The sequence below is a fragment of the Podarcis liolepis genome (assembly GCF_965112155.1).
Source record: "Podarcis liolepis genome assembly, chromosome: 3".
Lineage (NCBI taxonomy): Eukaryota > Metazoa > Chordata > Lepidosauria > Squamata > Lacertidae > Podarcis > Podarcis liolepis.
In genome coordinates this window covers 102,100,052-102,127,767 of record NC_139557.1, presented here as the reverse complement: position 1 = coordinate 102,127,767, position 27,716 = coordinate 102,100,052, and the positions used below count along the sequence as shown (strand labels likewise).

At 43.9% G+C, this 27,716-nt stretch overlaps 1 long non-coding RNA gene across 2 annotated transcripts; it reads right to left on the bottom strand.

Annotated features, from left to right (window-relative positions):
• Positions 1 to 595: 595 nt before the first annotated feature.
• Positions 596 to 27,716, bottom strand: LOC310702917. 2 transcript variants are annotated; one of them, XR_014523788.1, is made up of 4 exons: positions 27,637 to 27,716; positions 14,070 to 14,165; positions 3,558 to 3,637; positions 596 to 1,617 (listed from the first exon to the last, which is right to left on the bottom strand). It is a non-coding gene; the product is annotated as an uncharacterized lncRNA (long non-coding RNA). The 2 variants fall into 2 exon arrangements; XR_014523789.1 differs by lacking the exon at positions 27,637 to 27,716 and adding an exon at positions 14,366 to 14,773.

Genomic DNA, 27,716 nt, shown 5'->3' with positions numbered 1-27,716 from the left:
ATACTCAAGGCAGGGGGAAATAACCTCACTCCTAAGGCTTGAAAAGACATTGGTGGTTCCATGGGAAGACGGTTCAGGAGTGGTGCACCATGACTGAACTTGCAGCACACATCTGCACCCTGAACATACCCAACAATTTCATCCTGACACCTCAGTGTTCTTGAGGTGGGGAAGAGCTCTGTTTGTAAATTATCTGAACTGAATGCATTAGGAGGCAGGATCATGTATCCCTTCAACAATTCCTGAATTTTCAGGGTTCCAATTTGTGTGAAGAGGATTCTTCATGCAGTTGTATACCCAGTGACATTTTAGATTACACTGAAAGTACACAATTTCATTCCCTTCCATCTATTAATTCATATAACAACTGAAAAGGCCTTATTGTTTTTTCCATCAAGCAAACATTCTGCCAATCACGATGCTGAGGTTTTTTAAAAAACAGTAGACCTAGTCCTGAAGACCTCTAATGGAAAACATATGTAAATATTTTCCCTACCTTCTCCCACTGCAAATACAGAGCTGTAGTTGTGAAAGACAGAAGCACACGCTTTCATTGAGTCAGCTTAATATTTTATTTTTACTTATACCCCACTGTAAATAATCTCCTCCTCATCATTACGTTAGCAAAACAGGACCCTTTCAAACATGCGTGAAATAAAATCTATTGTGCATTTGCTGAAGCTATGGGAACACAGTGTGGTATTGTAAACACCAGTTGGTCATCTCCCTAGAAAATCTACTCTTGGTTATCGTCAAGAACATTTGTGTTATTTTTTTAAAAAACAGGATAAATTCTGAGGGCCTTGTCAGGCATTTGAAACCCATGCTTTTGTCTGGTTCTGACTTGCTATTTTCAAGTTGAAGAGCAATTGGGGAAACACCTACTCTGTTTCCCACCGTGTTTCAAAGGTGATAAAATCTTAACCAGAAAAAGAAAAAGGGAGAGACCCTAATCTTTGCTATTCCTCGAGGCTTTCAGTATTATGAAACTGAAGCCTATTTTCCCTCATCTGAGTATCTTCCTGAACCTGCTTGTCCGCCTAACTTTGGCTCCTGTCTGTGACCTTTTTCTTTCCACCCTTTTCTTCTGTGTGGTGTCTGAAGGACCTTTTGTTCTTCTGTCAAATCTTTCTCCTCAAACTTTTAAAAAAAGTATTTCCCCTCCATACCTCATGGTGCCTTCTCACTGATTATGAATCACACCTTTGCACTTGGATTTCTTTTGAGTGATACTAAAAGGCAGCCAACAATCCCCCCATTTGTCTCTGAACAGAATTTTTCTGAGATGTGAAGAAAAAAACCACCCATATGTCAAATATGATTAACTGCTTTTTCACAACAATTCCAATAAAAATAGACATTGTACAGGGACCAAATCCTTTTGGTTCCAGTATTCTGAACACTGAGAGCAAGGAGAGAGGGTCATAGATGGATCCTGTACGCCTTAAGTTTTATTTATTTAATGCATTGCATTTTAAAAACATTCTTCAACTCCAAGACCCCCAGAATTTAAAATAAAATATGGCATATAATCACAAAACCATCGGCTGAGCAGTAAAGAGCAGTAAATAGTTCAACAGGGAACAACCAGCAGCCAGCTCAGTAATCTCCAAAGGCCTGAAGAAGAAATAATAATAATAATAATAATAATAATAATAATAATAATAATAATAATAGAAATCTTCATTGCTATCTGGACAACAATACCATGAGGGGACAATTGTATCTCTACTGGGAAGAAACTCCACAACTGGGGTACCATAGTGGTGTTTTTGATGGCACCCTTATTTTTAAAAGGTAAAATACTGTTTTTAAAAAGCTGAATAGTGCAGCATGACTTGGCAAAAGAGAAACTTTGGGGAGTGCAGAAAAGCAGTTTTTAATGCTTGGAAAATGAAATAAAGCCAAAGGGGAAAAGATTGTATCTCCAAGTTGGCCCAATTTAAAAACTGTGGAAGGTTGTAAAACTGCAAACAACCACTCAAGTTCTTAGTCACTGGTTATTGTACTGAAATAAATCTGCTGCTAACTGTATCTAGCCATGCATCTGTAAGAATACTGCCAGTGCAAGAACAGGATAGATTTTTAAAAGAGATTTGACAATCAATTGAAATGAAGGCTACCCACAGAGTTTCTCCAATCAGAATTACTGTAACAAGGTACAGGCATCTTCCAGCTGAAGCATGGCCCTGTCCGAACGTGGCTCCGGGATCCCTTCATCATTGCAGGCAAGAAAACAACCTGTTAAGAAGGGGAATGTAGTAAACATTTTAGGGGACCTCTCACCTTGAGAGAAGCCTCCCCCCCCCCATGTCTTACCTCAAGGGCTGGCCCTACCATTGGACAGAGTGAGATGGCTGCAGTGGGGAGGAGTTGTAAGACAGAGCAGAGTGTGCCATATAGCCTAGGGTTGCCATATGTCTGAAAATTTCCAGGATTCGGCTGTCAGAAACAGTGTCTGGGCAGAAATTGCTCTAAGTGCAGGTTTTGGTGAATTTCCTTAAAAATAACTCAAAAAATGTCTCTCAACAACTTTGCCCCCCAAAAGCTCCAATACAGCCTGCCCTGTGTCCCCTAAACTAGTGCAGTGACATAGTCTCCAACTGCCCCAAAATGCCGGGAACATCACGAAAACCCTTAAGCCATCATGGCTTCCCAAGCAGAGTCTTGAATTCCCATCTTTGTTAAGGCATGGTAACCAGAAATGGCTGAACACTGGTAGAAGCAGGGAGAGGAGATAATTGCTGACTGAGGGAAGAGTCTTGTGCTGGGTCTGAGAGAGGGAGCCAGGCAGGCAGGCTGGTGGGCTGGCCGAACTGTGGCATAGCCATATCTGTATACATTTCCTTTTTTTAAAAGGGAAATTCCCTTATTCCGAATAGGATTCCTCGCAAGAAAAGGGAAAAGTTGACAGCTATGGGCATAGCAGCAGGAGGAGTAGCAGGAAGAGGAACAGGAGGAGAAGGAAGAGGGAATTAGGCAACAGGGTTACCATTCCCACCATGGGAGGCTACAACTCTCTAGCTTGGCAGGCCCCCAGGCAGTTGGTTGTGCCAAATAAGAACAAGGAGGAGAAAATAAGCCAAGTCAAGCTTCAAGAGAAGGTGGTGTCTGGAGAAGCAGGCCCTAGGGGTGGTGGGGAAGGGTGTAGCTGGCAGGGTGCAGACAGGTCTGTGGGGGACTGCAGTTTGAAGGGTGGTGGGGCAAGGAGATTATGGGGGTCAAGGGTGGGCGCTGGAGCTAGCTGGACTTCGGCAGGGGGGCTTGTCCGTATCATAAACACTTAAATAAATATCTTAAAATATATATTTTTTTAAAGCCCTCACCCCCCCCAGCAGTGATACTGATGTAGAATAGAATGGCCCTGTTTTCATCTGAGGAATATTGGGGGGTATGCAGTGATGAAGTGCAGTGCAGTGATGAAGTAAGAGTCAACGGTGAGTCTGGTTGGCTTTTGCATGTGGAATGGAGGTAGAGGGCGCCATCTTGAATCCAGAAAATGTTCTGAATTGGTTTTGCTCACCTTATGAACAACAGAAAGGAAAAGGCATTCTCACTATAAAGTTAGGAATGACTGTGTCATCAGCAGCAAAGGGGCCAATTCTCTCCCCCCTCTTCGCATGTTTGAAAGTTCGAGCTGTAAATGGCAAACACATTTCAGACGTTGTCCTCATTTGGTAGACATCTCTCTGCTCTACTATAAACAGTAGATCAAAACTAGTTTCTGTTACAGAGCTTTGTGTACTTCATCAGTAATGCATCTTTATACCGCAGTCCTGTCCTGTTTACATTTAAATGTACAGCAGAACGCTGCAATTTAATTCTATTTAACTGTCATTCTCTAAAAAATAAAGGGGGGGGGGAAACGATGCAAGAAATCGGAGCAAATCTTGTTATCCACCAAGATAACATTACTTGGATAACAGATGTCAAATGGATCTGAAGAGAAATCAAAATAGCTACCGACAATACTTCAACTTTTTTACTTGTCATATGGAGAATAAATCAGGGAACAATAAATTATGCAATGTCTTGAAGGCAGCTCTCTAAATGTCTCTTGACTCTAAATGCTAGGTATTAGGTTTGGAAGTAAATGTGATTTATGGTACTGTTGTTGATATGCAGTCAGGGACCTAACCGCCGGGCCTTGCCGTCTCTGCTTCAGTCAAAGCTGACTCTTTGAAGTCCAGAGTAGTTTGTGCCCACACTTTCCCTTTTCCTCACGCAAAAAGACACCTCTGCATTTAAAGTGGTCACAGGAGTGTTTTGCTCCAGAGTCCGCGGCACAGTGTGCAAGTTGTGTTCTGTTTGGAAGTCGCAGCCAGTGGAAAATGCTGTGGCTTCTTTGCTAAGTACCCATGCATACTGTGACCCCATTCAGTCAGTAATCTGAGAACGTACACTGATCCTTCTGTGTCGAGCTTCCTCCTTGGGGCCTGATCCAAAGATTATAGTACCGTGTGGTTGCAAAACATATTGAGGCACCCTTGTGATGAACCAGAAACAATTTATCAGCATGCTTGCCTTTTATAAGGTTGCATCCAATGTTGCAGAAAGCAGGGCTCCATTTGTCCATGTTCCTCTCCTCTTGTACTATCCCCTCCAGATCTGATCTGGAGGGTCTCTCAACCTTCTGGAGCAGATTTCTGACAATTGGGCATGTTTGCCGGGGCTGGAGGGAACTGGAAGGCCATCCACATCTGGAGGACACCAGTTGGGTGCATGAAAATATTTTTTAAAAACCAAGTACAGATTGGAAATTCCTGGAGAAGTTAACCTTTCTCTCCAGCTGTGTGAACAGCAGAACAACCACTAAGACTCCCCAGTACTTGTTTAGGACCTTGTTTCCAATTGTCCTTTTTGCATCTGGTCCAGCCCACCACTGGTGTGTGGGCCCTGGAAAGTCATTCATGCAGAAATTTTGTCCTTGGGCTAAAAATATTTCTCCATCCTTGATGTAGACCATAAGAAGGCAGATGGACCAATGGATTGGTTCAGTGTAAAGCAGCTTTGGGCATCTCTATTGTCAGAAAAGAGGAAGGGGGAATTGCATAACCTAACAGCAAGCAGCAAATATGAGAATCATATGCAACAATTTTTATTGTCCTGGTATAAGCCATTTGGAAAATAATACACCATTTGTTCTTACTTATGTCAGGGCCCATTTGGTTGGCAGCCCCCTCGCTATGGCCTTAGTTGCCTATTTGTCAACATTTGGCTTATGAAATAGCTAAGAACGCAAAGGGAGCTATGAAAACTATTGTTTAAGGCCTGCCATATTTGGGCGCATCACCATTTTATCATATAAAATGCAAGTCAGAGTTAATAATTCCCATCGTTTTCTGTGATTAAAAATAAAATAAAATCCATAAATGATTTGGACTCACAGAACAATGGAATGAATGCAGAGAAGCTAGGCTAGGCGTACCTCCAAGCTCTTAGCTAAAAGGATGAACACATGTACAGATGACCCTCTTATAAGCATTCAGTGAATGTGTGAAGACAATGGGAATGCGTCCGCAAGCCATTCTGCCTTGCTACACGTTTAGTGTGGCCTGATCCAAGTGAACAGGAACCCTGAGTGGGTGTGGAAGTGGGAATGAGCAATAAACTCAAACATCCTCTCCTATTCATCTCCTTCCCTCCTTTTCTCATGTGCCCAATAAATTTCCTGGTTGGTTAATAAAGCACAGTTTCGCCCTGACTTTGAAACGTTTTGACAAACTGACTTCAGCTCCATACAAACCAGGATTACAAACTGGGATCAAATCATGGGAAGCCTTCTTTGATGTCAAGCATGTGAGAAGAGGACATGAGTGTTTGACCTTGTGTGTTCACACACTGTTGAACTGACAACATTCAGTCAGAACCCCGTGTGAGGAATGGGAGTGGCAGTAGGTGTGTCTGGAAGGTAAGCAGAGTGGAATGAAAGTGGGAGGCAGAGGAAGGGCAGTGAAGACATGGACATTGGGACCTGTGGGAGAATGAAAGAGTCATGTTCCAGGCTGTAGGTCCCAACAGAGAGAGATGGAACAGAGTGGAAAGATCTGAGATTATATTTAATTTCTTTTTAAAGTCTAAAGTATGGTGTTTCTTGCTTTGGGGCTACTATTCTGTGAACCGCCCTGAGATGGTATATAAATTCAATAAATAATAAGAATAATAATTTTAACTCATATGTGAATTTATGCAAAATTTATTGGCTCATTGACTGACGCTCATATAGTTAATCAACTATTTATTTTAATCTGGTGACAGCTTTACAAATCACACAGCTGCAAATGAAACGAATAAGGGGTTGCAGCCAGTGTTCGTCATACTCAGAGTAGACCCTTTGAACTTATTGCCCATGGCAACTTAAGTTCATTCATTTCAGCGGGTCCACTCTCAATAAAACTTAAAGGAATACAACCCAAAATTGTTTTGGGCTAGTTAGGAAATAGTTATGGAATTTATTTTTAAAAAAGGTAAAGAACCCCTGACAGTTAAGTCCAGTCACATACGACTCTGGGGTTGCAGCGCTCATCTCACTTTACAGGCCGAGGGAGCCGGCGTTTGTTCACAGACAGTGGCCACATGACCCGGAAGCTGTGTGCGGACAAACGCCGGCTCCCTTCTCCAGTAAAGCGAGATGAGTGCTGCAACCCCAGAGTCGTCCGCAACTGGACCTAAAGGTCAGGGGTCCCTTTACCTTTATACTGAGCATAAATGTAGGCATTATATATATTCTTTTCTGAGTTTTGTATCTGGTTGAAGTTTTAAATAAAGACAGAGGAAATTGAGTTTTATTTCTTTATTTATTTATCTAGACTAGCATTAAAAAAAATCCTGCCATGACAAAATAGCGTTCATTTCCTATAGAATTTGCAATGGTTGCTGTCTTAACTGTGACTAATATTCATTGGTCTCAGTAGACATATTCTGTATGATTGCATTTGAAAAGCATTCTTTTGCAAAGGGAATAAAACAAAAACAACCCCCTCCCAAAAGCCTATCAGAATTCAGTTTGCTAGGACAAGGAACCTTTAAAAATAAGAATAAAAAAATGTATCTAATCAGATGCAATCGCTGCATTAAAATGAAGAATTCCACGCCACTCCAAGTTCCAAAGACCCTTTGCTTTAACCCTGCTGAAATATAAGCCGCTGGTGGTAGGTCATATTGTTCCACAGCAAACCTTACAGGCTCATTCCAGCGAACATCAGCTTCCAATTAAAAAAAGGAAAGAAAAAAACCCAGACTGCATCCTATCCATCAACAGATTCATCCCTTCTGCTTTGGGGCAACCTGTCTTCCTTGTAAACAAGCTTTCAAAGATCTAGTGAAGACAGACAAATGTCCAAACAGAGATAACAGAAACCAATGTGCCTTAGTTGTTTTTCTTGTAGTCTCGGGAATCCATTTTGGCAGGGGACCTGTAAGCATTTGTGTGAATGAATAAAGCTGCCATGGAGCCATTTTCTTTCCACAGAACTTACTAAGTACCCCTCTCCTCATTAGTTACCCATTGTTTCTCTTTCTCTGCACCCAACATGCCACAGTAAGCCTTTTTGATCATTGGGGGGGCGGGGGGAGAGAGTTGGAGATATTTCGTAACCAAGGTACCAGGCTTTGGAACAATACAGAACCAACAGGCTGTCAAAAACAATGTTTGCTGTTTGGCCCAGGTTTTGCAAATACCATTAAGCTGAGTTATTGGTTTGTGTGTCCTTACCGCCTGTTGCCCCCCACCCCCAGCACCCTCCCCCAACCTGCCTAGCTGTCAACAATAATGCTAGATGGCACTTTTCTTGTTACGGCTTCCTTGTGAATTGCATTTGCTTTCCGAAAGGATCAGCAGCCATTTTGTTTCAAGCAAAATGGAACCAATGTCCATTGTTGTTGTTTAGTCATGTCCGACTCTTCGTGGTCCCATGGACCAGAGCACGCCAGGCACTTCTGTCTTCCACTGCCTCCCGCAGTTTGGTCAAACTCATGCTGGTCGCTTCGAGAACACTGTCCAACCATCTCGTCCCCTGGCCAAAGCTCCTGCAGCCAATGGGAAGCCACGGAAGCCCCGTTGGATGTTTGGCTTCCAAAAGTAGTTCGCAAACTGGAACGCTCAAAATGCCTTTGGCCTACATATAAGCCCAGAGACAGGAGAAGAAAATACCAGGGAGGGACAGTTTGAGGCATGGACCTTTGTCTTGCACCTTCTTCAGAAAAGAAAAATAAATGGGGACATTTTACTGCTACATTTTGGGGAAATTATGGGTGTGACCTGAGAGAGGTGATTTGGTGTGTGCTTATGTTTGTTTGGGGGTGTTCTGCATGCATTTTTTAGACTGCCTGTCTCTCTTTTTGCTTCCCCACCCCCACCCCCCGATGTATGTCTTTTCAGAGGATGACTCCTCTTTGTGGTGTTTTTTATGGTGGGTAGCCTGACGTTTTTGTTTTATGGAGGTATATTGCCTATAGTGTTTGTTGTTGCTGCTGCATGCGTTTATGAGCATCACCACTTCCACTGCTGGGCATTTTCTGGTTCCCTCCAACATTTAGATTTCTAGATGTGTTCCAAGGGCCAAAAAGGTTGGGGACACCTGCAACGTTGAAGGTGGCTTTTGCAGTAATTGCACAGAGAAGGCTCTGTTTGCCATCACTTAAGGAGTGTGTAACGTTTGCGTACTCCAAATTGGGATATACAATTTTCTTTACCTTAAATATAGCGTTTTCACAGAAACCCTGCATTCTCTAGAAACTCTATCCATCTAAATTGCTGTATTTAGTGTGGCTAAATAAGTCCAGGCCAAATTTAGTGCCTGTCCACAAACAGACCCTGCCAGCTGATTGTAAGGGTCATTTTGGAAGGTAGTAATGACTAGTGGCACTTGTGCCATTTCATCTGGGAAACTAAATAGATTTTAGAAAACACCTGGGAAACATTGAATATGAAGCTTTAGATTTGTCAGGAAAGTTGACTTTGGATTTATGCAGGACTTTTCCTTTCAGCAAGACTTACAACCCAGAGCATCTCTAGGAGGAAAACTTTCCTGTCAACTTCTGCGAGACCCCTGAGCAAACCTCTTTCAGATTTGGCTGTAAGACTCTACAGTTGCTTACTTGGTACTATTGTTATTATTATGTTTATATCCCACTTTTCCTCCAAGGAGCTCAAGTTGGTTCTCCCCAGGACATCCCATTTCCCCCCGCGACAGCATGGTGGCTGCAATCTCACACAGGACCCCAAAATACACGTTTTTGGGTGCCGTAAGAACATGCCCCCTCCAAGCATGTCTTTGAGGCTCTGTGATTTTCTGCAGATCATGTGACTCACATGAGATCACCGACAGGAAGAAATGTGTCCTGTTTTTGGGACTCAACATGTTGGAGGGTCAGGTATTTCAAACAATGTTTATTCAGGTTGTGTTTGTGCTTGTCGTACCTCTGGTTTTCAAACAGCTTAGTTCTCAAACGTTTTGGCTCCCAAACGCCACAAACCCAGAAGTGAGTGTTCCGGTTTGCAAAGTACTTTTGGAAGCCAAGCGTCCAACGGGGCTTCTGTGGCTTCCCATTGGCTGTAGGAGCTTCCTGCAGCCAATCAGAAGCCGCACTTTGGTTATCGGACATTTTGGAAGTCGAATGGGCTTCTGGAACGGATTCCGTTCGACTTCCAAGGTGTAGCTCCTTTTAGACCTTCCAATCAGGGTAGAAAAAACATGCATCAAGTAGGGAGTAGGACTGCAGCAGCAAGCTGAAACGCAACATAAAAAATGCCCTGCTGGATCAGACCAATGGCCCACCTAGTCCAGCATTGTGTTCTCACAGTGGCCAACCAGATGCCTGCAAGAAGCCCAGAAGCAAGACTTAACTGCACTTGCACTCTCTACACTCATCTCCTTATAATGTTGCCCCAAAAAACCTGCACATGCCCATCTCAGTGTCAGAAAAGAAGCTTTGCATATATACCTTTATGAGCATTGCCTGTTCTGGTGTTCAGATGAACACGTGTAGGTCGTGATCCTGGCCTTCCACGGATAGCTACTACCTGAATGACAATCACAGCCATTTTGAGATGTTCATTAGGGCGATGCTCATTCCATGAACACATAGGTTGTGAGGGGAGCCTGCAGCTGCAATAACACTCCCAGGTGCATTTGTCAAATGTGGGAATGAAAGTCTGCAAAGGGCACATAGAATGATCAAATTGTAGTGTTGGAAGGGACCACAGGGATCAGCGAGTCCAATCCCCTGCAATGCAGGAATCTTTTGCCCAAACTGGGGCTCGAACCCATGACCTTGAGATTTAGAATTTCATGCTCTATGGCAAGGGTGGCCAACTCCCAAGGGACTGTGATCTACTCACAAAGACTTCCAGTGATCTACCCCCCTTTTTTGGGTTCAGGTCAAAGTTGTTGAGCTTTTTTTTTTTTAGGGAAGAGGTAGGAGGGTGAAGAGCGAAAATGCTGAGCTTCTTTGGGGGGAGCCAGTGATCTACCAGTGATCTACCAGACACCCAGTGATCTACCTGTTGGACATGCCTGCTACGGGAATGGAAATTTTAAAAATGCACAATACAGAGTCACTGACGTCCAAGCTCCCACATCACAGATAAACATATTGGATAGAATCCTACTGATGCCCCTGCATTCACAGAAGGTCTTTTGGTCCAACAGGGTCGCTCACTAATGGAAAAGGATGGGAATAAGACCATTGATACATCTGCACAGACAGGCAGCGACTGTCTAGAACTGCAGAGGTCTCTTCCTGTCCCACTTGGAGATACCAGGGATTGATGCTCTACCACCGAGCTATGGCCTACCCCCTCTAGGAGCATCTCCTGAGCGGGGTTCTAGCCCCAGGAACTCTGGATCCAACCAAAAGCATTTTTATGGGATTGAGAAAGGCAGGCAGGTGGGGGCCAGAGAGATGAGCTGGCTCATCAAGAGTCTCAGCGTACTGGTTGCCCTCCTGGATATTGGATGTGAAAGCACCAAACTTTGGGCTGGCTGCCAGTCTTCAATGCTGGGTCTTCATCTATACTCAAGCTGTATGTTTCTAAATAACCACCAATATTTAAAAATACCAATAAACTTTCACTGGCTATCTTCTAAAGGAAATTGAGCCTGGGTAAGATCACCGAAACCTCTCACCTTTTGGAGAGAGGTTAACACTGTAATTAAAAGCTTGGCTCCCAAATGATTCCCAAAGTTAAAAGCTGATGTCCCAAACAAAAATTTGCCATGCTATTACTTTTAAGAGAAAAAAGTGTTATGTGAACATACCAAACATACTTCCACTTACCCAGCAATTTACTATTTTCCAGTGCTTGAGGTTCCTGACCACTTGCGATTGTAAATGTGACATTTATTATAGTAATTGCATCAATATATCATGGGATGATTTCTGCACTCTGCATGCGCCGAGAGTGTTTTCATTGATTTTGCCCCCATCAATTGTTTGGATGAAACAGAGGGATTTGTTTTGATTTTAAATTGCTTGATTGTTTGCACAGCTCGGCTTAATTAGCGTCTGTACAGCCATCGCAGAGTGCCGCGTGTGGTGTTCTAGCATGATTAAATGAATATTAAACTGTCTTACAGGAATGTGAGGAGGCTACAGGGCATAAGGATGGAATTCAAAAAGGATTCTCTGAAAGGCTGAGTTGTGCAGCTTGCTATGATACTATGCCAAAGGAAAAACTCGAGAAAGGAAAGAGCAGTTCCTGGTAATGTAGTGCTTTGAAATCAGCTGCTGAGTGCTCGTCAAATACCTGGTGTTGCTGCTGTTTACAAAAGGTGTTCCTAATAAAGGCACCTACCTGCTAAACTTATAGATATTGTCTGATAGTTTTAGGAAATGATTGCTGGCACCTCCCTAGTGCATGCTTGGTTTGTGAAATGACAAATTTATTGATTTATTGAGCGAATTGAAAACATTACTTTCAGCTTCTTCTGCTACAGAAGATGGCCATTCGCATATGTAACGTTGAGTGTTAGTTATTCTCTCATTAATTTACATGGCGGTGGCTGAGAGTTGTGATATTGCTAATGTCTGGGAATGTCAATGTGGCACTCTTGAGGCCGTCCTCCGCTGCCTGTGCAGCCTCCCCTCACATTCATTGCCCTCTTAGTCATGTGGTGATGAGGGTGGTTATCTTTTCCTCCCTTGAAAAGTACAGACCCTCCCAAGTGTCCCTGTTTTCCAGGGACATCCTTGATTTAGAGATGCCATCCCGTTTTCTGATTTGGTCTCAGAATGTCACAGGATGTCCCTATTTTCATTGGAGAAATGTTGGAGGGTATCCAACCTCGAAGCCGTCTGAAAGCAATCCTGTATAGGGAAGGTTTTTTAAAAAAAATGTTTAATGTTTTATTATGTTTTTATGTACGCTGGAAGCTGCTCAGAGTGGCTGAGGCAACTTAGTGAGATGTGTGGGATATAAATAGTAAAATTATCATTATGGAATGGGACGTCCCTGTTTTCATCGCAGAAATGTTGGAGGGTATGAAAGTACATAGAGCTGAAGGAGGAAGTTGGAAGAGTGGCACTCTTCCCACTTCCGTAGTTTTCAGCTCTGTGTACTTTTCAAGGCACAGATTAATTATGCTGGACTCAACTTTTGCCCCATTCCCTGAGGAAATGTGTGTGTGTGTGTGCTTTCTCTCCCTCTGCCTCCCAGGAGACAGCTGATCCAGGGAAGTGGGGAAAGAAATGGCCAGAGGGGCTGAGGCCCATGCCACTCACTCAAAAATCCAAATGCTCCTAAAGGCCGAAAAAGGTTGGAGACAGCTGGCTCATGTGATTGGATAGCATCTGTCATCACAAATAGTTGGACAACCTTTCTATTCTGCCCATGTCTTACTTAACTGAAAGGTTGATACCTTCTTCAACAAAAACTGAACCGATTAGTGATGCCTTACCTCAGCCTTCCCCAACCTGAAGTTATTTTTACCAATCATAATTCAGTAATTATTTATTGTAATTATTAAGAGTAAATTTCTGTTTAATTATTATTTGCTGATGTTTTGAGAGTCAAATTTATTGTGTACTAATGTATTCCAATAGATTATTGGATATCAGATATAAGTTGTTCCATTTTAAAGTTATGTTTTATAAGGTGTGGTTCTTTGTTGTGTGTTTTGTTGCTATAAACTGACTTGTGTATAGTAATATAGGAAAGTGGTATCACTGGCGGAGGAAGAGGCGTGTGGGGGGAGTGCACCTACCCACCCCAGCAGCATGATCCTGGCAGAGTGCCATTGCAGCTGCGCCACCCCCCCTCGCTGGGTGCCACATCATACCCCGGGGTGCGCACCAGCCCCACCCCCGCCTACTCTCCCCCCCCAAGTGCCAGAGCATGAAGCTCTGCCACTGAGTGGTATACAAATTAAAAGTGAAATGAAATGAAATCTTTTCCCACATGTACTGTATCTGCAGTAGCATTGTGAGCATCCCAAGTTAGGTGGGTGACTCAGTTGGCCTGTTCACCTGTGGTACCTTTTTGGGGGAACATCCATCCCAGAGAGACTTACCTAGCCCCTCCTCTTATGCCCTTTCAGCATCAAGAGAAGAAGGTGTTGTTTTTTGTTTTAAACCCCAGGCCAGTCTCCCCCAAATTGGTGCTTTCCTGATGTTTTGGGCCCTAATTCCCATCAGCCCCAGACAGCATGGCCAATGGTAAGGGATGATGGAAGCCGAAGTTCAAATCACCTAGAGACCACAAAGGTGGGGCAGGTTGTCTTATTTTATACCTCATAAAAGTAAGAGCTGTCAAGGTAGAGTGGAAACAAAGGGAGAGGAGAATAAAAGGAACAAGGGAGCTATATGTTTTACATTTATATCCTGTCCTATCAGACCTCAAATGAACCTTCGGAGCTGCTCGCATAAAATTTAATTCAGACGCAATCAAAAATGGTCTTAAAGCATCGTTAAAATCCAAGCTGTAAAAGCAAAAACCCAGAAAGAGCACCAAACTCTCAAACATACCACATCAGCAAAACTACAGCCGTTTTTGGCTGACTCCCTCAGAAGTTTAGAATCGGTGGATGCAGAGAGAAGGTGGGACTTAAAGAAGTTAACAGGAAACTTACATCCGTGATCTGCTGTTGTCTCAACAGTGAATGGCAGCTCCCCTTAATGAAGGATGACTGCTTGAGAGATGCTCCCCCAAGCAAGAATCGGAGGATCTGTGTGCACAATTCATTAAAAATAATAATAAAAAACCATGAAATGTGGCAGGGCAGCAAGTTGTATAAACAGCAACACAATTGGGAATACGCAAGGGACCACTTGGGGAATATGATCGTAACTGATACCGAGACCTTGAAAGGCCGTTGTAAGTATTCACATGTAAAGACTTTCACCTGTTGCCTTAAATCATTGATACCAAAGGCATGTCCGCTGTTGACTTCGACCTCGGGCGCAGGGCAGAAGGACATCAAAGGGTGTTAAGGGATCAGGTGGCAGGTAGGTAGCATGCTCATGTTCCTGAATGAAAGGAGCGTGTCAGTAAGTTGCAAAAACAGGTGGAGGGGAGACTTTAGCACCTGGGTACATGAGTGATGTCAGAAGAAGGAAAAGAAAAGATACTTTCTCATTCTTTGTATATTGATGTGAATACCGATGAAACTGCTTGCTGCTGAGGTTGCATTTGAAGAATACACAACATGGTCCAGCCAAGACTGAACTCAGGAAAGCCACACTGATTTCAATAGGGTTAAGCATGTGAACATTGCAAGTCAGTTTTCTTCAGGCTTAACCTCAGACTTGTGCCTCTTTCTATCTAGGAAGCCTGCATTTTCTTCATTTATTCATGTAAAAGTTAGGCTGGCTTTGAATGGCACCAGTTGGGAAGTACCAGCAAAAAACAAACAAATGTGTTTTAGGAAAACACATTGTAAACATGTTGCCGTAAGACAGAACTCTACAGCTCCATCTGGTGTCACAGTGTTATAACACATTTAAAACACTTAAAAAATAATAATGTTGCTGAGTCCTAACATTAATAGTTTATTAAAAAGTTTCTTCCAGTGCCCTCCTCTGATGTTGTTGCTCTCTCCTTTGGGCTTACCTGGTGCAGGTGGTAGCAAGAGCATTTCAAAGGGGACCGAGACCTGCCAATTTATTCCCCACAATGCCTTGAAGTGCCAAGCACAGTGCCACCCACGGCATTGTGGGAAATCAAACTGGAGGCTCACAGCTATGGCCAATCACTCTCTAGTCCCTCATCTTGGAGGGCCCAGGACAGGTCTTGGCGCTCACGAGCCTGTCTGTGGTCCTGGGAGTTGTGCTATTAGGCTAGGTGATGGCAGTTTTCATTGGACCAGTTTCCAAGACTGAGATACAACCCTATAACCACCGTACATGAGAAGAAGCACCATTGGGCCATGGCTCAGTGGTACAGCACCTGTTTGCATGCAGAAAGCCCTGGGTTCAATCAAGGTAGGGTTGGAAAAGATTCCCTTCCTGTAACCTGGGGAGCTGCTGGCAGTCAGTGTGGGCAGAGCTGAACTGGATCGTCCAATGGTCCGACTCTGAACAAGGCATGTTCCTATATTCCTATGTTCACTGAGCAGAATGCACAGAATGCAGGAATCGCAGCTAAAGAATCCCCAAGTTGATGAGTTTTATTTAAAGGCAATGGGTTAGTCTGTATTGGTGTATATAACTAGATCGAGCAGTTGCATGCACCGAGTTTTTGGGTTGAAGTTCTCTTTTGCATGGTTGTGGTTGTATAAATCAGATCACAACATTTCAGTATCTGCCTTTTAGTTTGACTCCTTGGTATTCAGAATCCCATTCAGTAAGAACATTTCCTGTAACTCGGAATGAGGGAGAAGGCCAGGCTACAACTCTCATGAATGCATTAAATTATCATTTCCCCTAAACATAAGTAGCTGCAGAGTCTCGATTAGCCAAGAAAAACATTTTTTTCTTGCTCGAATACACACACAGAGATACTGTTCATTGGCAAAAAGTATGTTTTACAACACAATCCTGCACACGTCTACTAAGAAGTAAGACACACTGAGTTCAATGTGGCTTACTCCAAAGTAAGTGGATATAGGAATGGAGTCTATATGGTTTATTTGATTAGTGTTCCTGTAGCAGCCTGGAAAGCTATATATTACATAATATTATCTGTTATAAATCTGTGGCTTGCAAAGATATCTGTGGCTTGCAAATATATCTGTCTGCACCAATTCTTTTTAAAAACAAGTATATGTGTGTTTAATAATTCCTATCTCTTATGCCAATTACTGACCACTTTGGCCCCTTTTCTTTTCCCGCATGGCATATATGATCAAGAATCTTTCCAGTGCTTTCTGGAATCAGACCTAAAATCAGCATTTCAAATGCCACAAAAGAAAAGAGAAAGTCTGTGTTTTTACTCTTCTTCGAGTCAAGGAAACCATGAAGCACAAGATCATAAATAGAGCCTTGCTGGGTTTTCCAGCATCCCATTCTTACAGTCGCCAACTGGATGCTTATAGGAACCAGAGAAGGAGGGCCTGAGTGTCACAGTGCTCTGCCAATTTGTGATTCTATTTCAGGCCACTGTGAGAACACGTTGCTGGACTAGATGCTAGGGAGTTCAAAATCTGGGTGCAGCAACAGAGAAGGTTTGAATGGGGGGGGGGGGGATTGGAAGGAAACCTGGAGGCAATTTGGAAAGGAAGACCATTTCTAAGGGATTGAGGGAGGTTAACATTTGAGTAGGCTACAACTGTGAGTCTTTTTTTCTTTTTTAAAAAAGTATCTTTTTGGGTGTCACCAGCTGTGGGAGTGGCTGTTCAAGGCAGCTGGAGAGCTCTTTCTTGCCCCAACTCTCCCTGCACCCAGAGACTTTTTTTTTGGGGGGGGGAATGGTGGCCACTAGACAGCAACTGCCAAGAAGATTCCCACCTAAAAGATCTGAAAAATAATGCTGTCCAAACCTCTTACACAAAGTCCCCCATCTTTTTTGTGCTGAAAGGTCTCAGCCAAATTCACTGCTTGCAAATTGTTGGCATCTGTCTGTCTCACGAGACAATGGGGTACACCTTGGGGAGGAGTCAAGCTGCTGCATTAGCAGCACTGAAATGACCTCCCCCAGACACAAGCCTGGGAAGTGTGTTCTGGGATTCCCAGACGAGAAGACCGCCTTCTCGGCCACACTGATGTGGTCCAAAGGAAAGCAGAGCAGGACGTTTGGCACCAACTTGGTTGCAGGAGTTGCTAGAAGGAGCTGTATGAGGCGTCATCCAGCCGTCTTAGGGACTACAGATTTGTGTTGGGTTTACTCTTTAGCCCTTTCTTCTCCTGAAGATATCCAGCAAGGCAGTGAAGGTTTAGGAGTTTTCCTTCTTCTAGATGGGCTACCTTCCCATGCTGACAAGCCCCACCTGCCCCTCACTTCCCTATACAGCATGTGCCCTCTTGACCATTGGACCCACTTGTTGGGTGATAATGCCGAGGCTGGTGCCTTTCCACCCCAACGCAGCATCGCCCGGGATTCATCACTCTGGTATCCCGTCACGCTGATGTGACTCAGAGCCAGTGTGATGTAGTGGTTAAGAGCGGTAGACTCGTAATCTGGGGAACCGGGTTCGCGTCTCCACTCCTCCACATGCAGCTGCTGGGTGACCTTGGGCTAGTCACACTTCTCTGAAGTCTCTCAGCCTCACTCACCTCACAGAGTGTTTGTTGTGGGGGAGGAAGGGAAAAGAGAATGTTAGCCGCTTTGAGACTCCTTCGGGTAGTGATAAAGCGGGATATCAAATCCAAACTCTTCTTCTTCATATTCAAGGATGTGATCACATGACTAGCAGAGTCCAAACGGAAGCTGAGCCTTGATGTGTAACATTTAAGCCTAAATTATTGCGCAGAAAATCAAATGTAACAGAACAAAGAAAACATGGCTTCTCTCTCTGTCTTTCAGGTTAAGAACTTCATTCGTTCTGGAGGTCCGTTCTTAACCTGAAACTGTTCTTAACCTGAAGCACCACTTTAGCTAATGGGGCCTCCCGCTGCCGCCGCGCTGCCGCCGCGCTGCCGCCGCATGATTTCTGTTCTCATCCTGAAGCAAAGTTCTTAACCTGAGGTACTATTTCTGGGTTAGTGGAGTCTGTAACCTGAAGCGTCTGTAACCTGAAGCGTCTGTAACCCGAGGTACCACTATATCTCAGTTTCCGCTCACAAGACTCCAACAATCAGTGCTGGAATCAGCCATAAATCTTACATCCCTTGGTTTCATTCATATATATATATGAATCCAATTCTATGCAAAGACCGCATCATTAAAAAACCATATTCATGAAAAAAGCTATGATTGCAATACAGGTAGCATTGCGATCTACTATGCCATACCCTGGGGGAATTTACTTTACTAATGTTTGCAGTTCCTTTTTAGAATTAATATTAGCTTTACTTGCTTCCCTATCATGGTGCTGATATGAGTAGGGTACGGGCGGGGGTCCTTTTTGTATGTCTCTATTTACTTTAAAGTCTTATTTCAAAACCTGAAGAATGGGAGCCAAAAGTCTGAACAAAGAATGCATTGTAGCGATAACTAGCAATTTTGCTGTTAAGTAGAAAAATTCATGAATAAAACAATCTGGTGCTACCTTCTTTCTTTCTTTTTCTTTTTTTTTAATCTTTTGCCACCGACTCCCATTGCCAAAATGCTGGAGGTGTGATATAATCCCCTGTAATTACATGTTTTGTGATTGAGCATTCCTTGGCTGTTTAAATGGATTAAAAATTGATTTAGGAGGCTGGGGAGGGGAGTTGCATTTCAGACAGGCTGGTGAAATAATTAGCAATTAATACTGTGCTGCTGTTTAGCAAGCCATTGTTCAGCTACACTTTGCCATTGGCACACGGACCCCAGCGACTTGTTGAATGGTTTCACAGTGTCTTATCTCGTTGTGTGGAATTTGTGTTGCTTTGTGGGCAGGCGGGCATTTCAAAAAGGGGAAACCCAATTTGGCGGGCTAAAATGGAAATAACACCAAGACTCCCTTCTCCTGTTACCTTTGCAGAGAGGGACCAAGGGTGCCAGCTGAACTGGGGAGGAAATAGGCTGGTCTGCCCCTGTGCCTTTCATTTTCATTTATTTAGAGTCCTCCGGACAACCTGTTTATTGAACTTTCACCCTTGCAGAAAGCCGGCAGGGAGGTTAGACTATTATGTGGTCTGGTGGAGGTTATATGGCAGTAAACATTCATCTCTGTTTGCTTGTGGGCTGTTCATGCATCTTCTTGCTAATCATTCATTCATCCCATGCTTTTCAGTGTATTGCCCCATCATTGTTATTATAACTGCAATAAGCCTGTATTTTTGTATTTTTAAAAAAACCACAATCATCTTTGTTGTACCAGGGTGAAAGAGCACTTGAATAAACTTTAATTGCAGAACCCTCCATTTCCATTATGCACTGGAATCCTTCACACAAAATAGTGTGCATCTTTCTTTGTTTACACACTTTCATGATACTCTCTGCAATATCATACTCTCAGGGCTAACAATAGACGTAACTAAGACCATTGCAAAATAAATTCTATCCCGCCTTCTTAGAAACAGCAGCAACCTGAATGCACAATGGCTTGCAGATTTAAACATCACACAATGTATAAAAGGGTGCAGAACCACAACATCAAACAAAAATTGAAGAAATAACAACTGCAGAACATCAATGTTAAAATAACAAGCCAAGAAAAGAAAAATCTGATAGAAAAACAATGCATTGAAACAGCAGCAATCCATAAAGCGATGATCCTCACAGCAGCAGTGACATGATTAAAACAACAAAGGTTAAAAAAAACAAAATAGAAATGTATCACAAAAGTGAAAACCCCCCACCAGGATTCAATTGATGGTAGCTTGGTGCTATCCAGATGTTTTGGACTACAACTCCCATCCTTTAGGGTTGCCCTGAAAAGAAGAAGATCTTGAGCTGTTTTGTTTTTTTTAAAAAAACCAGAGACTTGTTGCCCCCCCTTTCTTTTCCTAAACAGCACAAAATGCTGCTTTTTGGAAAATCTCCCCAGACATCAATTCCTCCTTTGAGATCCCAGTAATGCCATACATCCTTCCTTACGATTGGGGCTGATGGGAGTTGGGGTCTGAAACATCTGGAAAGAACCAGTTTGGGAAACACTGGTCTGAGGTAATGAAAAGCTCTTCAAGGACCATATCAAACTAACAAAGACAGGATCAAGCATTAATATTTCTTGGCTGGGAGTTCCACAAATGTGGGGAGTAACATAGGAAGCTGCCTTATACCGAGTCATAGAACTGTAGAGTTGAGAAGAGAAGACTCCCTGGAAAAGACCCTGATGTTGGGAAAGATGAAGGGCACAAGGATAAGGGGAGGACAGAGGATGAGATGGTTGGACAGTGTTGTCGAAGCTACCAGCATAAGTTTGACCAAACTGTGGGAGGCAGGAGGGCCTGGTGTGCTCTGGTCCATGGGGTCACAAAGAGTCAGACACGACTAAACGACTAAACACCTTCAGACGCCTTCAGAAGCTGGAGCACACAACTCAGCAGAGTAAATAATGCTGCGCAACAGAAGTGGCGGGGAAAGGCTGTGTTGAGCATATTTACAAACAGTTTATTCAGCATACAAGAGGAAAACATGTCTTCTCTCCTTCGTGTCCAAGCAAGCAGCATAAGCAAAAGCTATACACAAACGGAAGTTCCCAGCAAGCTGTGCTGGAGTGTAAACAGACATGTGACACACAACAATCATGCCTGTCCCTTAAGGTGGAATGGAATATTCCAACAGGCACTGCTACTTTTGAATGAGAGCCAAACTCAGCTCCACAATGGCTGGTCAAGCTGGAGGAGCCAATCATTCATGTTGCTGCCTCCCCAATGGCAGCAACAGCAGAGGAAAAGGATGTTTGTTGCATTGGGTGGGTGAGCTGAGGAATGGGTGCCCCCTGGCAGCATCATAACCCCTGAAATCTGAAGCTGGCCTTGGCATCAAGTCCGTTGCTCACTGTTTAAATAAGATCACAGACAGGACTACTCCCCCCCTCTCCCGTCAATATAGCCTCCTGGTACTTCAAAATTTAAGGCCTAAATTGATAATGTTTTGCTAGCACCACAGCCAGGCATTATTAAAGTGGTGGCTTTCTCAGAACACAGTAGATTTGAAACAGGAGCTTAGCTTTCACAGCAGTGAACCTCGATTGTGCAGAACAATGATCACTGTACCATGGAGAAGACCTGTAATGCTCTCCTACTTAAAAGAAACAAAACAAAATCCGATCCTCGGGTAACCTTAGAAGCTATTTGCTCTAGCGGGTCAGAAAAACGCTCAAGTAGCTGAGATTAAAAGAGCGCCACAGCCAGTTCAAGGAGGGTTTCGGTTCCAATATGACATCCAAAATCATCTTTAAATCTCTCTCTCTTTCTCTCTCAGACATACATATCCCTCCCTCTTTCTTTGTACCTGTGTTTTTGCAAGCCTGTCTTCACGAATCAGTTGCCTTAGGGAATGTGCAAAAATCTGCACTGATTGTATATGTTAATTTAATACGCGTTTTAATTATTTATTCTCTTAGGTTTATATCCTGCTTAAAAATAAATAAATTACGGACTCAAGGTGGTGTACAAGTGGTCCAAAGACGGTTGCCCAATCAAGGTACTGACCAGATCTGGGCCTGCTTAGCTTCAGCATGCCTTCTGTCCGTACCTTGGAGACCAGACCTGGAATCTGCACTTGGCCTACTGGGGCATTTGCCCAGGGGAGCTCAGCAGATTTGATGGTTTGCCTGGCTTCCCCAACCCCGGAACTCACAGCCACTCATGCCCCCCAAATGCTAGCAGAGAGACAGTTGTTCATGCTGAGGCCCCCACTGCAGGCAGCATGAATGCTTTGGTGACTGTGACGTACATATGAGAGTGCTGGAGGAGAAATAATTAAACAGGTTACCCAATCAGAACCCAGGGGGGTGGAGTCAGAGGGACTATAAAACCAGCTCTGGGAGGGGCGAAGGGAGGAGTTCGTTGGGAGTTGGGTGGTTGGTTGGAGTGGGAGTGAATTGGGATAGAATCTGTGGGTAGGTTGAGTTAGTGTAGCGAAATAAGCTGAGTTAGGAACTAGGAGTTTAGGAGCTAGGAAGACAAGTAAATAACTGAGAGGTGGTTTAGTGAGTGAGAGCAGGTAGCGGAAGTTATAGGTCTGGATAGGCACCTCATGATTGTAATTGTCCGATACCGTTTATGAAACCACACACTTGTTAAACTGCAATAAATAAACAGAAGTTTATGTTCCAATTTAACCCTGACTGGACTCAGTATTGTACCAGGTAGGGCCTGGGTGGTGGCAGCGAGAAATAAAGTGGTGGCACAGAGATCAATAGATGGTGAAGTGTCCGGGGACCCTGTGTGATTGCCACAGTGACCACATCCATTTGAGGGGGTGAGAGAATTTCTCCTATTCTCTTCCTTTATTGTTCCTCTGTTTCCCTCTTCACTCCTCCCATATTCTGAATTAACCAGGAGAATCTGCAAAAACAATCCCTGAAATACTTCATGGGCGGTTTATCTGAGCTTCCCATTCTTTCCATATATTTGTATCTTTCCTTTGCTCCCTACATGACCAGTGCTCATGTGTGCATTTATAAAGCACAGTGTCATTGCCACGACGCAATCACGCCCGTGATTAAATGTTCTTTATTATGGGAGTAATGTTTCACTATGGCCATGTGTACAACCAAGATTGCTTTTGGGGTGCACCTGCACACACGGTAATGTAGATATGGGACAGGTAGGAATGGGTTGAAGGGGGTGAAAGATGCAGCAGGTGTGGTGCTCTTACCAAAGACATAGATCAGGTCCTGGACTGATCCAGCCCATGAAGCCAGGGTGGAATTAACCATGTTGGTGTCAGGGACTGGGCAGAGGAGGAACGGTGGAGACCGCCTCCCCATCCTGACCCTTCCAGGGAGGAGGAAGAGAAGGACAGTACAGTCATACCTCATGTTACGTTTGCTTCAGGTTGAGCATTTTCAGGTTGCATCCCGCGGTGACCCGTAAGTACCGGAAAGGGTTACTTCCAGGTTTCGCCGCTTGCGCATGCGCGGACGCGCAAAATGACATCACGCACATGCACAGAAGCGGCGAATGGCGACCCGTGCACACGCAGATGTGGGTTGCGTTCTGCTCATGTTGTGAACGGGCCTCCGGAATGGATCCCGTTCACAACCAGAGGTACCGCTGTATAGATTTAACAACAGAGGTTTGAGGGAGGTAGTAGCTCAAAGGCAGATGAGGGGGAAAGTTGGGAAATCATGGGAGACCCAGAGCAACACCCAGCTGACATGTGGCCATTAGAAAGCATTCCAGACCCTCCATCTCCCAGAACCTGGCAAGCCTTAAAAGTAAGAGAGCAAAGAGTTCCTTAGGCTTGGATTTTCAGTTCTAGCAGAGGGTATTTGAAGCACCGCTGAATACAGCTTCTTCCATAAAACTATTCCTCATCCTTGGTATGATTTGTTGGAACCAGAAACATCACAGTTTCTGCCCACTTGTGTTTCCCAGCACAATAACCACCAACAGGCTCACCCTCCACAACTTTGTTGAAATGCCTTTTAAAACCATCCAAGCTGGTGACCCATCCATCCCACATCTTCCATGAAACGACACTGGGTGCCTTAGCTTTGAAATCAAAACATGCATGAATCTGAATAACCTCCATTCACTGAAGAGGGTGAGTGATGTGGGGAATCCAATTAATTTATTTAGAGTTCTTCAGCTCCTGATATATGACCATGACCCTTGCTGACACTAATGAGAGTTTCATGTCCCTGCCAAGAAAAGAGAAGAAGATCTTTGGGGAGTTTACTAATGTTGTGTTTGTGGGAGGGAAGAAGGGATTGGAATTACCTGAACTGCTAGTTCAGTCATAAATATTGCCCAGCTAAGTAACTGTCATGGAGCTTCTAAAATTATATTCACATAAAGTGAACACTGAATCTAATTCCAAGAATGAACATTCCTGACAATGTTCTCCATAACTAAAAGATGAGCTTCAACTCACATCATCCTTGGCCTTTGGTCATGCTGGATGGCTCTGCCTGCTTAGTATTTTACTGTGAATAAATGTATTGCACAAGAGAACTATACTGAAAACAGGAAAAATACAGTAATTTATAATAGAAAGAGCAAGAAAGACATGAAAGGCCCTTTGGAAGTATCAGCTACTAAATGGCACTATCCCCTATTCTCCAAATCTGACTATGGTGGCTCCCTCCTCATGTCAAATGAACAAAAACAAAATAAAAATGGTGCGCAATGAATGAAAAATGTGAAAATATGGGAAGCATACTAAAATGAGCTACAATGGATATATTTGAGAATTGAAGAGAATAAAAAATGAAAAGCGGCACAGATTATGACTGTAACCTTCTTAGCAGTTATTGGGATTTTGTTTAATTCCATTAAAAGGGATGTACTCCCAAGTCAATATGCATAGGATCTGGCTGTAAACGTTGGCTCAGTTGGGAAAGGCTGGGTTTCCCCAGCCACTCTGGGTGGCTTCCAACAAAGTATTAAAATACAGTGGTCCATCAAACATTAAAAGCTTCCCTAAAGAGGGCTGCCTTCAGATATGTTCTAAAAGTCTGTTAGTTGTTGTTCTCTTTGACATCTGGTGGGAGGGCGTTCCACAGGGCGGGTGCCACTACCGAGAAGGCCCTCTGTAACTTGGCTTCTTGCAGTGAGGGAACCACGAGAAGGCCCTCGGCGCTGGACCTCAGTGTCCGGGCAGAACGATGGGGGTGGAGACACTCCTTCAGGTATACTGGACCAAGGCCGCTTAGGGCTTTAAAGGTCACCACCAACACTTTGAATTGTGCTCAGAAATGTACTGGGAGCCAATGTAGATCTTTCAAGACCAGTTTTACGTGGTCTCGGTGGCTGCTCCCAGTCATCAGTCCAGCTGCCACATTCTGGATTAGTTGTAGTTTCTGGGTCACCTTCAAAGGTGAGAGATAACTAGAGCATGCACCACTCTGGCGAGACAGTCTGTGGGCAGATGGGGTCTCAGCCTGCATATCAGATGGAGCTGGTAAACAGCTGCCCTGGACACAGAATTGACCTGCGTCTCCATGGACAGCTGTGAGTCCAAAATGACTCCCAGGCTGTGCACCTGGTCCTTCAGGGGCATAGTTACCCCATTCAGGACCAGGGAGTCCTCCACACCTGCCCGCCTCCTGTCCCCCCAAAACAGTACTTCTATCTTGTCAGGATTCAACCTCAATCTGTTAGCCGCCATCCATCCTCCAACCGCCTCTAGACACTCACACAGGACCTTCACTGCCTTCACTGGTTCTGATTTGAAAGAGAGGTAGAGCTGGGTATCATCTGCATACTGATGAAAACCCAACCCAGCAACAAAGTGGCCCCAGGCAGAGTCGCTCAGCATTGTTTGATGGAAGACTCTTCCAGGCAGCTCAGCAGAGCTGGGGTGAGCATTCTTTTTCTTTTTTGGCATTTAAATTGATCTAGGCTCAACTCTGCACTTTATAGGGTTTATTTATTTATTTTTTTTGGCTGCTGAACACACACACACACACACACACACACACACGGTTTCATATTGCCTACTTCCTGTATTTCAAAAGTGTATGGAACAGGGGATTCACCAGCATTTATTTACTTTATAGTGGTTCCCAGGATGTTCTCTGAAAACAACTCCCTCTTTTTCTCTTTTCTTACACATGTCAAAAGGCAGATTTGGAACAAATTATGTAGAATTACCAGTGGCAGAATTGCAGGGCGTAATTATCTGTTTTGTTGCAATAAGACAATAATAATTATGTTGCTTTTTTAAAAAAAGAACTCAACAGGGATAACTGGATTTCTTTCAGTTTGGATGTAACCATAATAACAATTTAAGCTACTAGTTTAAAAGTATTTTCCTTTCTAGTGGAGCAAAGTATACTTTGAAAGAAGCTGGCCCCTCCCGAATCACCTTTTGTGGCCTACAAACAAGCACAGGGTTCTGTCAACTGCATACAATGTTTGTAGGCAAAAGCTGGCAAAAATCCTTGAGAAATTTGTTGAAAGTGCTGAAAAATTATCCTTTTTCCAATTATTATAATTGGACAATTCACCAATTATAAGAAAAGAAACTGCATTCAAAAGTTATCAAAGGGGAGAGAAAACATCACTGAAATACTTGTGTGCAGAGTTTTTGTTGCACTTACCTTACTTTTGAGGTCATCAAGAAAGGGAATTTCATATTTCATTCTACAAATCATCTCACCATTGTCTGGTCTGTGCAGCCTTCCCAGGTGCCCACACTTCAATCAAAGTCCATGAGAAGGCATCTCTCCAGAGTCCTGACCGCCTGCATTTCCTGAAAACACGATGGCGTCCCCAGCTTGTCCTTCCTGTAAGCTTGGGGGGGGGGTGCTGCCTACCATGTGTTTGGCAGTTGTTTGTTTTAAAGTGTTTTTACTTCTTAAGAAATCAGCAAAAATGTGAAAAGGACTTCTCTTTTCAAAAAGGAAAGAAGAAAAATATCTGTGACTGCACTCATCTGAGGCACCTGGAAGCCAACCTTTGTGGCTTCTTGTGCTTCAGTTAAACTGACAGAAAGGTGTCATGAAGCAACTTTCTCCCAGGGGCTTTTTTTCTGATGAGGAAGTGCAGACACCTGGGGGGGCTGTCCCATAGACATCAAAGTGCAATTTCAGAAATTTTAGAAATTTCAAAGTGCCCTAAGAAAAAGGCAGAAATGTTGAGGCCTCTTTTGCAGGGGAAGAACTTTTGAGTAATCAGGGCAGAGTGGTTGGCACAGGTCTAGCTGAAAGTAAACCCTACCCCACAAAAGCATTGAAATATTTTAGCCGATGTGCTTTCGTTACAGCCCTGAAAAGAAGTGCAGAGTGCAGCTTTTCCTCCCACAATTGCTCATAGGATTATCAGAAGCCCCCTTATCAGAACATTGGTCCATCCAGCTCAGTATTGTTGACATGGACTGATGGCTGGTCTCCTCAGCTGGGGGGCAGGGAATGTTCCCAGCCCTGCCTAGAGAAGCAAATAACATAAAAAGAGTCAAAGGCCTATCTGCTCCAGAATCCTAAAGTGGCCAACCAGATGCTTATGGCAAGCCTGCAAACAGAAAGCAAAACATGGCGGTGGATGAACTTGGGTACTTTGCATTCAAAGCAAGTGTTCTACCATTGAGCTACAGTCTTTTCCCAATGCTACTGGTAGTCCAGATCCATTTGATCTCAGCAAATATTTATCCCTAATCAGAGGATCCTTTTTCCATACAACAGGGAAGCCAACAGCCAGCTCCTCTCTTACGCTCCCAAATACAGCGGACGCTCAGGTTGCAAACGTGATCCGTGCGGGATGCACATTCGCAACCCGCAGTGGCGCTTCTGCGCACACATGGGTTGTGATTTGGTGCTTCTGCACATGCGCAAAGTGCGATTTAGCGCTTCTGCGCATACACGACCTCCAAAACCAAGAAGTAACCCATTCCGGTACTTCCGGGTTTTGGAGCATCCGTAACCTGAAAAAACGCAACCTGAAGCATCTGTAACCTGAGGTATGACTGTAACAACTTTTCAGTGTGAGCTTGGGCAACGTTGGTGACTGGATGCCCCAAGCTGGGTTGCAGAAGAGACCTGGTGGATCCTTTCCTACCTTGATGAGGCCTCGCGGGTGCATCTGATAGTGGAAGTAGGGGCAACAGCAGCAGGTTTCAGTATTGTTCTGACCAGTTC